We start from the raw sequence: 13,549 nt of genomic DNA on the forward strand, positions 1-13,549 counted from the left end.
CGGGACAGATCGGGGTCCAGATCGTGATAGTGGAACGGGGGCTTTATCATGGCTACGGGGAAAAAATCATCCGCATCATCCGCATCATCGCTTATAGCGATCATCGTCCCGTGAGGATGGTTGTTACCATGATAACGGTCTGCTTCTTATGCGTTTATACACACATTCACATCATATACACAACACTCATACACCAGGGCGTGCATCGTTTCATGAAAGTTGTCAGCACTGACAAGTTGTCAGTCTCTGACAATTACCATAACAATAGGTGACCAGAGATTCTCAGCCAATCAAAACCAAGGATTTTACCGAAATTGTCAGAGACTTACAACTCGTCAGGGCTGACAGCTTTAATGAAGCGGTGTCAAGAACACGCCGATACAATCACAAAAATCACACACACGAAAGGAAGCTCGTGGTTTACTAACTAGTATTCTGCACCCCACGCTGGGTTATCCTCCCTGGTTTCTCGGTTCGCACCGGGGCAGGTAGGGGCGAGCATGCCTCGATCGCCAGGTACGTATACAGAACACGGATCGAACACAATTACGAGTTAGGTACGGGGCCATCATCAATAAAAATTGATGCGTTAGCCAAAAATCCAAACTGCATCCAAGACAAGACCCCGAAGGTGAGCATGTAGAGATGACCGCAAATTGGATTACTTACTGATCTGAGGTAGAATTTAGGGTATTGAGGTCTACGAGCCTGATATTTTCCGCAATCCAGGTCTTAATTCACAGAGAGAAAATGACTGTTTTCCTCCAAAGTATGCGGTCTGGGTCAACAGCGCACGCTCCATTATATCAAACTTGGTTCTGAAGCGTTCTCCCAACGACTTCATTTAGTGCAATGCAGAAACCAGATCACCCGTGTGTCCCACCGTCTGTGTGTGTGTATTTGTGTGTGTGAGTGCGGAAAGGGTGTCTGAACGCAATTATTTGTGATGAAAATGAACAGCACAGTTAAATGTCACGGGAATCACCCGAAGTTTTAACTTTGATACAGGACTTCTCAACTAGGGAACACACAAGCAATCACAATCGAGTAAACTCGAAAAAAAAAACCCTACTTTGAAAAGGTCAATCTAAAGAGGAGGACACATATCTTTCTCTCCATTCAAGAATGGATTGATTGATTACAAGGCACGCAATATTTCTTTGACTGTTTGGTACTCATGCTGTGTGAAACAGGTACACAATCGAGCCCCTACACCTTCTGTAACAAGCATAATTGATTTTTTTACTGTTCATTTTTGGTATTTGTCTTTTTTTTTTTTGATCAGACGCCTTTCCATTTCTACAATCACTGACTGTTGTCAAGAACGAATGCCTCTGTAGATATGCCATGCGAATCGTGAAAAAAAAAACAGAATACTGTAGTTCTGATCAATAAAATCCAGAAATACAACAAAATAACTGATATTTTATACTTCAAACATATCATTTTACAAGGCAAGAGATGGCAGAGGGACCAGTTTCTTTTCACGTATTGATATAGTCATGTTTATAGCATCTTTTGATCGATGGTGAACGGATACGCATTCTCAGAAAGGGTCATGCAGAATATTGAAGAGTTTCAAAGGGAATCTAGAAGACGATCTAATATTCACTCGTATACTGATTCCGGCGTTTGACCGTAAAAATTTTAACATGACAACGATAGGAAACCAAAACCCAAAGAGAAATGTGGATTGAGTGAAAGCAGCAACATTTTGTAGAACACGTCAGTGAAAGTTTGAGGAAAATCGGTCAATATCGATGCAAAAGTTATGGATTTTTTAAGTTTTGGTGTTGGGACCGCTGGATGAGGAGACTACTAGAGGTTATGACGTAATGTGTGGACAGTATATTATAAAGAAAATATAAAGGAATTCCACAAAAAAATTCTTGCATAATAAAAGAGCACTTGACTAACCGCTTTCAGAAAGCAGGGGGAATAATTGCTATATATACCCTTAACATAATGTTAGTATCAAGTTGATGGAATGTGTTATTTTCTTGAAAAATTAATATTTGAGGAATTCCCTTTATATCATTTTTTTATATTGTTGTCCACACATGACGCCATAACCCCTAGTAGTCTCCTCATCCAGCGGTTTCAACACCAAAACTTTAAAAATTCATAACTTTTGCATCGATTGCCCGATTTTCCTCAAACTTTCTCTGATGTGTTCTATGAATGCTGCTGCATTCACTGAATCCACATTTCTCATGTTTCTCTTTGGGTTTTGGTTTCCTTTAAATGTCTGAAAGGTATATGTACCACGAATTCCATTATTACCCATTCGGTTGTTTAACCGTGATGACTGTGGTTGCTGCTCCGCAGCTGAATAATATATCAAAATGTACAAGGCCTTAAACTTTAACATTTCCATGACATCTGTAACCTACGTTCAGTATCCCAGGCATAGATCAACGAACGACGAACAATCAATCATTTACGGAGGGACGCTTTGTAAATAAAACCTCATCGGCTCAAGTATTAAACGAGCAGAGGAATAGAGTAAATTCCTCAGATTACTGTAAAGAAAGAATTAAGGTGGCAGAGCGGTAGCATTCGAACTAGAATAATGTGCCAAGGTAAACCCATGAAGAGAGCAATTTTGTTTGTTTGTTTGATTGTTTGTTGATGTTGTTGCTGTTGTTGTTGTTTTTTCTCTTTTTTTTTTTGGGGGGGGGGGGTTTCAGTAATATTTAACGATGTTTCTATTTTAGTTTCCGTAAGTCAGTAAGTTAGATCGCGTGTTCTACATACTGCTGAATTATAATACTATAGGCAATAAAGGCAAAAGAGTTAATGACGCTACAGATAGAGAGAAAGGTGCGATGAGGAGGATATATTGCCCAAACTTTACAATGTCATTTCTATTGCATAAAGTGGCTACGTCTCAGTGGTACAGCCGCTACATGGTAAGCATGCAGTATAGGTGACGGATCCAAATTCCAAGCTGGTGTACCTTCTCTTTGACCGTGTCGACATTTCATTATTCTCCTTAACAAAATAAAAAAGCGATGACATTTATGAAAGGCTACTACAAATTACGCATTTATTGTGACGTAACGTGACAAAACTCTTTGCATGGGAGATAGACTATGATATCTCAACTGAATTGCCTTTAAACGAGATGAGCAATATGTCGTATATATAGGGCGAGGGTAACCGAAACGCAGGTTCTTACGACATAAGAAGCAGAGGAAAATGAAGTCCTGAGCAACAATATACAACCAAAAAAAATCAATAATAGATAACATAAACGATAGTCTGAATATCAAATTTATTATCGACATATGATACGATATTTGTTGTAGCTGTGCTAAAGAAAGCTCGCATTGACCGATCTTTCATGAAAGATTTGAACTCCGTACTGGATGCTTGCTAGGTATAGCGGCATTACTCGGACCTGGGGGGCATTTCATGAAGCGTTTTGGTCGGATATTTTTCTGACAAACTGTTACAAGCTTCTGAAATCCTTGCATCTGATTGGCTGAGGGCAAATTTGTCCGACAACTATGTCGGACGAAATGTTTCATGAAATGCCCCCCCCCCCCCCCCCCCCCCTGATGGCACAAATCTACGACATAGGCAAGTTGATATTGTATTGCCCTACCCCTGCTGGAAAGAACACAGTGTCTCATAGTGTGAAACACAGTGTAAAACACAGTGTGAAATCTCTTCACACTGTTAAATTCGAGCGGTTTTTTTTTTTCAATGTGAACACATTGTGAATCATCAATTCACACTGTCTGAATGAATATTTCTTCATTCCCTATAATTGATCTAATCAGAGTCTTTCATCAATCAATTTCTTATCAAAAACCCAATTCAACTCATATCAGTATTTCATTGCACTTACTAGATTTGGTCTACTGTTGATGATACATGATTTTACTTGTACACCAACGTTGTGAGGCGCTTATCTGAGCGATTCATGCGTAAGGCCATCATTTTTGTTTATATTTTTTTATGAGGGGGGGGGGGGGTCGAAATGTCGTGTATACTTCTGTTGGTTTGGCAGCCTTTATCAGTAAGTCGCTCTCAAACATGACTGGTAATAATTATCCCAGATGAAGCGAACATTAAATGACAGACATGCGTGTGGCGCCCTTAACCACTAAAAACAATCAAATTCTTTAGTTGTGGTCCATTTCTGCAAAACTCGTCCCCTTTGGACGCAATTTCATACCAAGTTCACATTGGCTTCAGATATATCACGGTAAAAGAAGGCAAATGGAGTAGCAAAGGTCTTATCTTTATCCCATATGGAATGGGAACAGTATGGAATTCTAAAGTTTCACACGTAAATCCTGCTACACTTCAACACCAAAGCAATGTTAACATTGCTGACGGAAGGGGGGGGGGGGAGAGGCTTTGCTCGCAATACATTATGTATTAAACTTGTCAACAACAGGAATTCTATGATAGTTCCGCGCCCTACAGATGTTATTCTCATTCCTGCTAAAGATCTTTTTTTTTTATATAATAATAGTTTATAGTTGGTTGCGAACAGTTGTATCAACATTATTTTGATGAAAACATTTGGAAATTTGAAATTGCGCATTATTCTTATTTCAAGCACGAATTGGTGATACTATACTCCTCTATCTATATGATTCCAGTTTATCAACTTATGTCAACTTATATACGTGGTATCAGTATGGAATTGCACTTTTAATAAGGATAATTATCTGAAGGACGCAGCTTCAGCATCGAATCGTCAAATTAAAGCCACGAACACGAGATTAAATTTTCATATTCTTTTCATGAGAAAAAGTATTTGGAATAGCTGAAACGTGAAGGCATATTTTTTTTTCGGACAACTTGATTAGAGAGCTCCAGATAATTACGGGAGGCTACCCCGTTTACAATGGGAAAACTATTTTCTCAGCTGGTGACCTTGTCACAAGCATGATTAATTCGAACAAGCATTCAATGGCTTCACAATTTGACGGAATTCAATTATATTCCTTGCAATGGAAAAGGGAGAGGGAAACGGAGAAAGCAATTTTGGAATCGAAATATGATTACGGACAGTTTCGTGAATCTATCGATGTCGAACGTACAAGTACTGACGTAAAACTGCGAGAAAAAAAAAAGAGAAGATGCACATTTATAAAAGCTGTGTATCCCGAAAAGTAACCCTGGCAGGGAAAACTAAAAGGAATTGAAAAGCTGCTTACTACCCGTTTCTTGAAATCCTGTCTTTATGATTTGTTCTGTTTTTTAAAGTGAACAAGATAAGTGAGTAAAAGCATTGCTCCTATATACAAGGGAAATCTTGAGAGATGTTATAGCAATACAGTCTCATTTCGAAGAAGTGCTGAGCGCTGAAATGCTGTGACCGCAGAAATTTCCAATAATGATCTCTCTTGCCCAGAGTAGTTTGATAAACTTTACTTGAACACGAGCCCCACTAGTCCGTTAATGTATTTCTTTGTTTGTTTATATTATCAAACGCAATCAAACAAAACAAGACAACCGTTCACCCTGCTAAACACAGCTGACGGAGAAGAGGTAAAACTGCCTTTTCACCAAAAACTTACGCATTAAGGTTCTCACCAGTCGTCCAATTGTTTCGCTAATAAACTGTTTGGTGCACCCCTCGATTTACGAGATACAGAATGGGGAGATCAATTTCACGAGAATAATAATGAAAGACAGTCTTGATTAGGTAAATCCCCAAAATCAAAATGAAGAGCTTTAAGAAAAGGCCTTATAGTGAGCGTGGTGTGATTACACGCCGTCTGTAATGGATAAAGCATTACGCCCTGGTAATGAGCGATGCATTTAAATGTTTCGGATGATTTGCCCTTCATGGCTGATGAAGTGGAGTGTGCTAAAGAGGAACAAAAGAGGAAAATATCGACGGTGGATACGTCAATTATTTTGCTACAACATTATTGTCTAAGATTGTTGAAAACTTATATCTCCGTCAGTATTTACGACATGCGTCCTGCCATTCAAAGTGAAATAATCCGAGTAGATTCTCTCCTTTTCCAGCAAACCAGACATAACTCATTGAAATGCCCGGAGGAAAATTGATTATAGTCTAGACAAATTTTATAACAATTGTTAAGGACACGCGGATTTCTTGGGCGATCGAGGAAGATGGTGTCACGAGAATTTGGGATATGTACTCAACAACCCTGCAGAATGAATGCATCAAATCATGGAGCCTACCACCTGGACCTTGAGGGTGCGGGACATGATCGACTGCCCGGTTATGATCGGGTGGAGTGCTGCCTCTCTTCCCCCCCCCCCTTCCCCCCCTTCCCCCCCCCCCCCCCCCCCTCCCCAGCTCCCTCCTCCTCCTCCTCCATGTCAGGTTAATCAGACAATTCACGACACAATCATCATTCATCTTTGATAAGCAATATTGAACATACCTCTCATCCTCTTGCTAACACTCAATATGAACAGTATCGTCCATCGTTCCTGCCGAATACCAAAGCTTGCGAGTACGACATCTCGAGCAATGAACCGAACAAGGAATGAATAAACGTCTACGTCAAGCCGTCCACTGTTTCTATATTTCTACGTGGGGAGGGGGGGGGGAATAGATGGTCGTATCCTGCTCATCACCTCATTTTATCTACAATGGACTGGAGATTATTCTGACACTAATGGTAGGCACCAAAATATTTTGTAAAATGGCTGCACTGAATATACCTTCTTTTTTTTAGCAGATATACGCCACACCATTTTTTTTAACATCATTGTGACTACAATATCAGCTCAGTTTCATCATCATTATTTTTACAATAAATTCAGAAGATCGGAAATTCATAACGTGACGAAAGTTAGAGGACATGCGTATCCTAGTGTGAGCAAGTACCGTCAACTAAAGAAAAAGAAAAGAAAAAAAAAAAACTCCTTTTACATCATTGTCCCATTCTAATTCTTCCGAACGAAGATGGCTTGCAGGCACATCTATTCGAATTAAAGTACATCAAAGTTAAGTGATGGGAAACTGCGAAGGAATAGTTTTATCATGTCACCAGTACACGGAAACCAGTCTCTGATCAGCGCGAAGAAAAAAAAACAAAAACAAAGCGGCCACATCACTTAATATTAACGATATAAAAGCAGAACTGCAGTCGAGAGAGCTGGCCCAAAATATTGAACAGTTAGCTAAATCAGAGCGCATCTTTTGGCTTTTCGTGATAAGTGGCTGAGTCTCAGCGAATGTGATGACAAACGGCATTTAGCGGGATTCGTGTCACTGCAAATAACATGAAACTGTGAAGAATGATGGCATTACCACAGCGCGTAGAATGGAAATCTTTACATCAACCTAACTTCGAACGTGCCATGACGTCTATTAAGTGCATGAAACGCAAGGGTAACCACGAAATTCTATGCTGAATTTAGCCTTAATGTGATTTGCAGGGTTACTAGTATCAGTGAAAGTGATCATCTTTGTAAAGGTAAAAAATAAAAAAGACGGGGGGGGGGGGTGGGGCATGTTAGTACGTGAACATCGTAAAGGAGCTGCGTATGATACAAAGAGGACGCACTGTCCACCTGACTGTCCACGTGACACCGCTGGCTTCAAATGGTCGCTACATATAAAATAGCCGCAGATTGTCCCTGTTTCAAGAGACGGAGAAAATGATATAAGCAGTAAACATTCGAGACACTGGACATGGTAATGAAGGTTAAACTTAAAACACCGCATCGTTCTTGCAAGAGATTTCTAGGATTTTGTCGCTGCGTAATCAGATTTTTCTTTTCTGCTTTGTTTTTAACATTTAAACTTCTTTCAATCTTCTCAAAGGGAACATGTTTTCCTCCCATTTCAAATGGAACAGTCTTCGCAACATGGGAGGTAACTCATACAGCTATAAAAATGTCATGTCATCAATAATCGCTCAGGAAATTCGCTCTGAATTGCGATTTCACATTTATGACGATATTTTAAAGGTACGAATGACAGACATAAACAGGGGTTAGTTCATATGATAATCTGCGGTACCGAACAAAGGGAAGGAGACGCAATAAGAAAATATAAATGGGTGTTTATATTTTTCGCTGACTTCAATAAAATTTAACATTGCACTTTTATGGAAGGGAAAATGTTATGAAACAGCTATCCACTTTTTTGTTGTTTTGTTGAGTAAAGAGGAAAAGGACTATTTTGCTGCCCCTCTCTCTTTCTCAAATCATGTAATGACGCTATAAATCAACCAATGTTTTGATGCTTACGCCAAATTTCTTTTCGGATAAACATACCAGCAGAGACATACTAGTAATCTACCTGCTCGACTATGACCTTAACTTGACAAGTATATTATAGGAGTAGATTGCACGTAGATGATTTTTGCTTTGTAATCGCGATTTCACTTTACGTTTCACACCGTATCACGCATGTGTGTGAAAGTTCACACAAACCGAATAATACTTGACGTATAAAACATGATTGTGATCAAGCTGAGGCAAACGTGAAACACGTGATCCCAAAAAGGCCTCATGAATCAAAAGGCGCGGTCAGACTGGCAAAAGATCGAGAAGTTTAAGATCGCAATCTTTAAGATCTCGAAGTTTTGCCAGTGTGACCGCAAACTTCCGGCGAAACTTCCCGCGAAACTTCCCGCGAAACTTCTCGATCTGTTTGCGGGCGGTGCCTCCGAAGCGCGAGGCCATTGTCATGTACAGATGTGCATTGTTACGTCACAATCCCTAGCCGTCTGACGGCGCACTCTTGCTTGCGCGCGTACCAATGGCCCAAACTTCTCGATCTTTTGCCAATCTGACCGCGCCTAGTGAGAGAGCGTCGATTCTGTGTTGTCAAGTACACATCGGATCGTAAGTCTCTCTCTGTGTGTGTGTGTGTGTGTGTGTGTGTATGTGTGTGTGTGAGAGAGAGAGAGAGAGAGACAGAGCGAGAGAAAGAGCACTGACACTGGCCCGAATTCACTAAGGTACCTTGAAGGAAATCCATGGCGACCAAAACAAGCGCGAAATAGGCGTACCTTGCACATGCGCATTATGATTATACGCAGTCGAAATGTGCATAATTAATAATCCAAGAATTAACAGAAATCGTTGATAATTCCGGCCATTTCCTTCGGACCTATTCATAAAACATGTCTATTAGATTCATTATTTGAATACGTATTAAATAAGTTTTGTAAGTACGTTGTAATTACTTCATGTGTCCTTGCTTTAGTAGGCCTGTATTTAACATTTCCGTGATCTTGCCTTCACTCCTCCACCACCCACTCTCTCTCTCTCTTCCTTTCCTTTTTCTTTTTATTTACGTATGCGTAGTAACATAACGTTACAGAAATCAAATCGGCCACAGGGCGCACCTATGACGTGGTAAGACGATCTTGGCCATTCAAGCAAAGTTCACGGTAAGGTCATAGAAACCAATCAGCGAGCTTTTCTTCTTCCAGTGCACCCCATCCCCGTCCCCTTTTAAACCATCACCCCTCCCCGACATCGCTGCAATGTGCTCACCCTGCTTAAAAGGAAAAGCAAAGACTAGCAAAGGGGTAAAAAAAAAAAAACCCAAGCATGCAAAAATATGAAACCCCTGTCATATTGTCATCAACTGTACCGTGTGTGCCCTTACAAAGAATACCACAGGTTATTCGATATTGCCAAGGGGTTTTCTCCAATATTTACCGCTTGCCCCTGGACGCCGCATGAGCGAATCGGCAAGAAGGAGGGGAAAAATGCCAACTTGTGTTATGGAATCTCAGATTACTCTAACGATTGACAACAACATCGACCATAATAACATCGAGCAGTGACCCAAGATCGGTACCTGATATAGTATGGCACTCGCAGTCTATAGTGGACAAATTTGGCATCACGCTGCGATGAAATTGATGTTTGTCACGGATAAGATCGTAATTTGATAACTTTTGAGAGAATTAGAGTTAGTTTGATTCTTTCATGAGAGATATGGTACCGAAGATTGGTAAATATTTATTGATATCAAAGTGTACCAAGATACAGTGAATGATAAAAACACATCCAGACGCACACCCCCAAAAATGAACAATTGTTAATGTGTCAACAGCGTACTCTAAAGTGAAAGTGGTTCTCCTTTATACTTACTGATTGACAACTTGCCTTTCATCGACGTTAATAAAAAATAACTCGACGGAAAAATTTCATAAATTTGGTTCTCATTTGTTTCAAAGTTGTTTTTCTCTGGAAAGGAACAAGGAAACCAAATACATCAACGAGCTATTTTTCTTGGATGATGTAAGTTTTGAAACCTATATAATATCTCGAATGCGGTGATGTTCTTCAGTGTCAACTATTATTGTTTACGACAGAGGTACTTTGGGAATTGAAACCTAGAAAGACTGAACTGCCCCACTGCATTTTGTGAGCATTCAGACTGTTTTGAAACTGCCGATATTGGTTCTATAACATAAAATATGATAAAAGGGGTCTCGTTTAGTTACAATGTCTTCGGTCGTTAATACTTCGGCTTCTGCAGTGTGTCGTCAGATTATTCGACGAAGGAAATTCCATCGAGGGAAGTATTATTATCCATAATCTTCTCAAGCACCATCGTTCACCAAAGTTGGATAGTTGGCAAAGAGTATTACTTTAACCTGGACATTTCTGGTAACAAGCTGACTTTTTTCCACGATAGGTCCAAAAATATGTCTAGAATAGATATCATAAGTCCTCATAAATCCTCCTTGAGCGTTTTCCGCAGTCCAGGATGGCATCCAAAATGGCCGCCATTTCCTGAAATTCTTATAACTTTTCAACCAGGTATCCAAAATACAAAACTTAAAAGTCTTGGTATATGTTTTAAAGCATGAAAAAACTCAATGAAATACATATTTTAAGAAATGTTGATGCACACAAGTACCGTAATCCAAGATGGCGTCTTAAATGGCCGCCATTTCCTGAAATTCTTATCACTTTTCAACCAGGTAATCCAAATACAAAATTTGAATATCTAAATATATGTTTTGAAGCATGGGGAACTTAATAAAATAGATATTAAGAGTTGTTGAAGCACCCAAGTACTGCAATCCAAGATGGCGTCCAAAATGGCCACCATTTCCTTTTTTTTTTCCTTATAACTTTACAAGGAAATCTTACCAACAGAGACACACTTCAAAATGTCGAAATATACGTTTGAGTCACAAGGAACCCAATAAAATACTTATTCAGAGATCATAAAAGCACTTTTAAAGTACCAATAAAACCACCGGAGTTCTTCCCGAAAAGCAAATGGTGACCAAAATGGCTGCCATTTTGTTTTATTAACACATTGCTGTTTTTAGCCTGTTTCAAGAGACAAAGAAATTCAATATAATATTAGAGATTCAAAAACTCAGGTCCATCGGAATCTTTACCTTAAATGTGCGCAATATGGGTATGGGTTGGGATGAATGCATTCCCTCCCCCCCCCCTCCTTGGGAAGGGGGGGGGGGGGGTGGCCTGAACAATCATTATTGTCCAAATATTCAACCTATAGTATATGCACTTTGTCGTTGAATTGCAATCATTAGAATGCAAAACGTCCCTCGCTCGGCCCCTTTCCATAGACTTTGTACACTTTTGAGAATGACAATTTTCCAAATTTCCAAATATGTAATTAAAAAGTGTGCACCAGATCTTTCACTTACAAAATGCAAAGTTCCCTAATATTGGAGGGTGATATGCCCTTCCTAACCCTTCCACCGCTCAGTTCAGTCCCTGATATAAATCAAGTATCCTTTTGATTAACAATTTCCAAATATTCCATCAAATAAGTGTAATTGATGTAATTATTATCATTTCAATTCCAATGTAAAAGCTCCCTCGTGTTGGAGGGGTTGGGGATACTGAGACTATGAATTATCTACTCTTTGAGGATGGACAATTTTCTCGATATAACACCAAGGGTGCACCAAGCCGTTTAATGACGATCATAAAAATGCAAGAACTCCCTCCAGTGGAAAGGGATTCCCCCTCCCACATCCTCCACCAGCTCACTGCCTTGAATATACTAGTCATTATTCTACTTACACTTTTAATAGAAACAAAAATCTAGTATCTCATCGATAGTGGTGCACCATAAAACCTGAGATTTTCAGGTCTGAAAAGAAAAAAGAATCTCCCTCCATGTACCAATAACTAAGTGTCATATTCTCTGATTTCTATTATTTATCTCATCTACATGAAATGAATTAATTGATTTAATCACTATGTTTTTACGTGGAGCAATAGACTGCACCACATAAATTCACTGTCATGTGATAAATTACACATTATTTTGTAGCACATGATGTAGACACTAATTTTGAGCATGTATGTAATACAGATACCAAAAAGAATTGTTTTCACTTCCTAAGTGATAATTGACAGTTTTAAACAGAACTCACCTCCTGGTAGACATCAGGTGCGTTGGCAAAAAAAAAAAGAGGATTCTACTCATAGCAGTAAATTTTCATCTCATGTGCTTGAGGTGAAGAAAATAAACCATGCGGTTTTATCGGTATATACTTGCGTGCTTGAACATCTGGAGTCCATGGAAATGGAGTCCATCTTGGACGCCATCTTGGATTACGGAACTTGTGTGCGTCAACATCTCTTAATGTGTATTTTATTGAGTACTCCATGTTTCAGAACACATATTTATACACTTCAATTTTGTATTGGGTTGCCTAGTTGAACGGTCATTAGAATTTCAGGAAACTAGTGGCGGCCATTTTGGATGCCATCTTGGATTACGGTACTTGTGCGCGTCAATACCTCTTAATATGTATTTTATTGAGTTCTTCATGTTTCAAAACATGTAAACACTTAAATTTTGTATTTGGGATACCTGGTTGAAAAGTTATAAGAATTTCAGGAAATGGCGGCCATTTTGGACGCCATCTTGGATTGCGGAAAACGCTCGGGGAGGATTTATGAGGACTTTTAATATGTTATTCTAGACATATTTCTGGACCTATCGTGAAAAAATAAAATCAGCTTGTTACCAGAAATGTCCAGGTTTGAGCCTATTTTGGCCTAATGCTCTTGAAATTATAGGGAGAGCGGTGGAGTCACGGTTTGATGGATTGGTCCGTGTCTGCGTCGCGCTGCCACTTGACTGCGTGTGCGCGCTCGCGCGTCCTCGCTCTACGTCAGAGTTCTCGTGAAGCGTCCAATCAACAGAGGGTACGATAACGCGTGTGTGTGTGTGTGTGTGTGTGTTTACACTCTCCACTCAATTCGAGGAACTATAGTATGCAAAGTAATGCATGTTGACTTATATTGATTCATGATATCCTTAACATCACGATGTTTAAATGTAACTGATTAAGATCTTTTTTTTTTGTAAATACATAGTGGGAGAAACATGTAAGTTATGCTAAGTCTGTATAGGGGAAAGGTGCATTCCATTGCCTTTTGTTATTCATATTAGCGCGATAGAAATGATTGACAAACTTTACTCTTTTGACCACAATCACATTATGAATCCATGCAAGTCAGCCCGCATTTGCATTAGTTCTTTTTACCTTTCCGAAGCTCGTCATTTCAGCACTGCGGTGTCAGATCTAACGCGTGCGCGCATGGGGCACCGAAGTAAAGGCGTATT

The 13,549-nt window shown here is 39.6% G+C and overlaps 2 protein-coding genes across 5 annotated transcripts in view; both read right to left on the reverse strand.

Annotated features, from left to right (window-relative positions):
* LOC139729121 (uncharacterized) overlaps window positions 1–13,549 on the reverse strand; it is a 295,278-nt gene that overhangs the window by 79,387 nt on the left and 202,342 nt on the right. The gene's annotated exons all lie outside the window — the stretch shown is intronic.
* Window positions 1–13,549, reverse strand: part of LOC139729119 (growth hormone secretagogue receptor type 1-like) — a 223,050-nt gene that overhangs the window by 18,939 nt on the left and 190,562 nt on the right. Inside the window, exon 1 of one of the 4 annotated variants that reach the window (XM_071640050.1) lies at window positions 670–1,014. The exons of the other annotated variants lie outside the window; for them this stretch is intronic. The gene's annotated coding sequence lies outside the window, so the exon portion shown is untranslated. Of the gene's footprint in view, window positions 1–669; window positions 1,015–13,549 lie in introns of those variants that run through there. 4 annotated transcript variants of the gene reach the window in all.

The sequence above is a fragment of the Diadema antillarum genome, unplaced genomic scaffold (assembly GCF_040938485.1).
Source record: "Diadema antillarum isolate AM-2024a unplaced genomic scaffold, OU_Dant_1.0 seq00000217_RagTag, whole genome shotgun sequence".
Lineage (NCBI taxonomy): Eukaryota > Metazoa > Echinodermata > Echinoidea > Diadematoida > Diadematidae > Diadema > Diadema antillarum.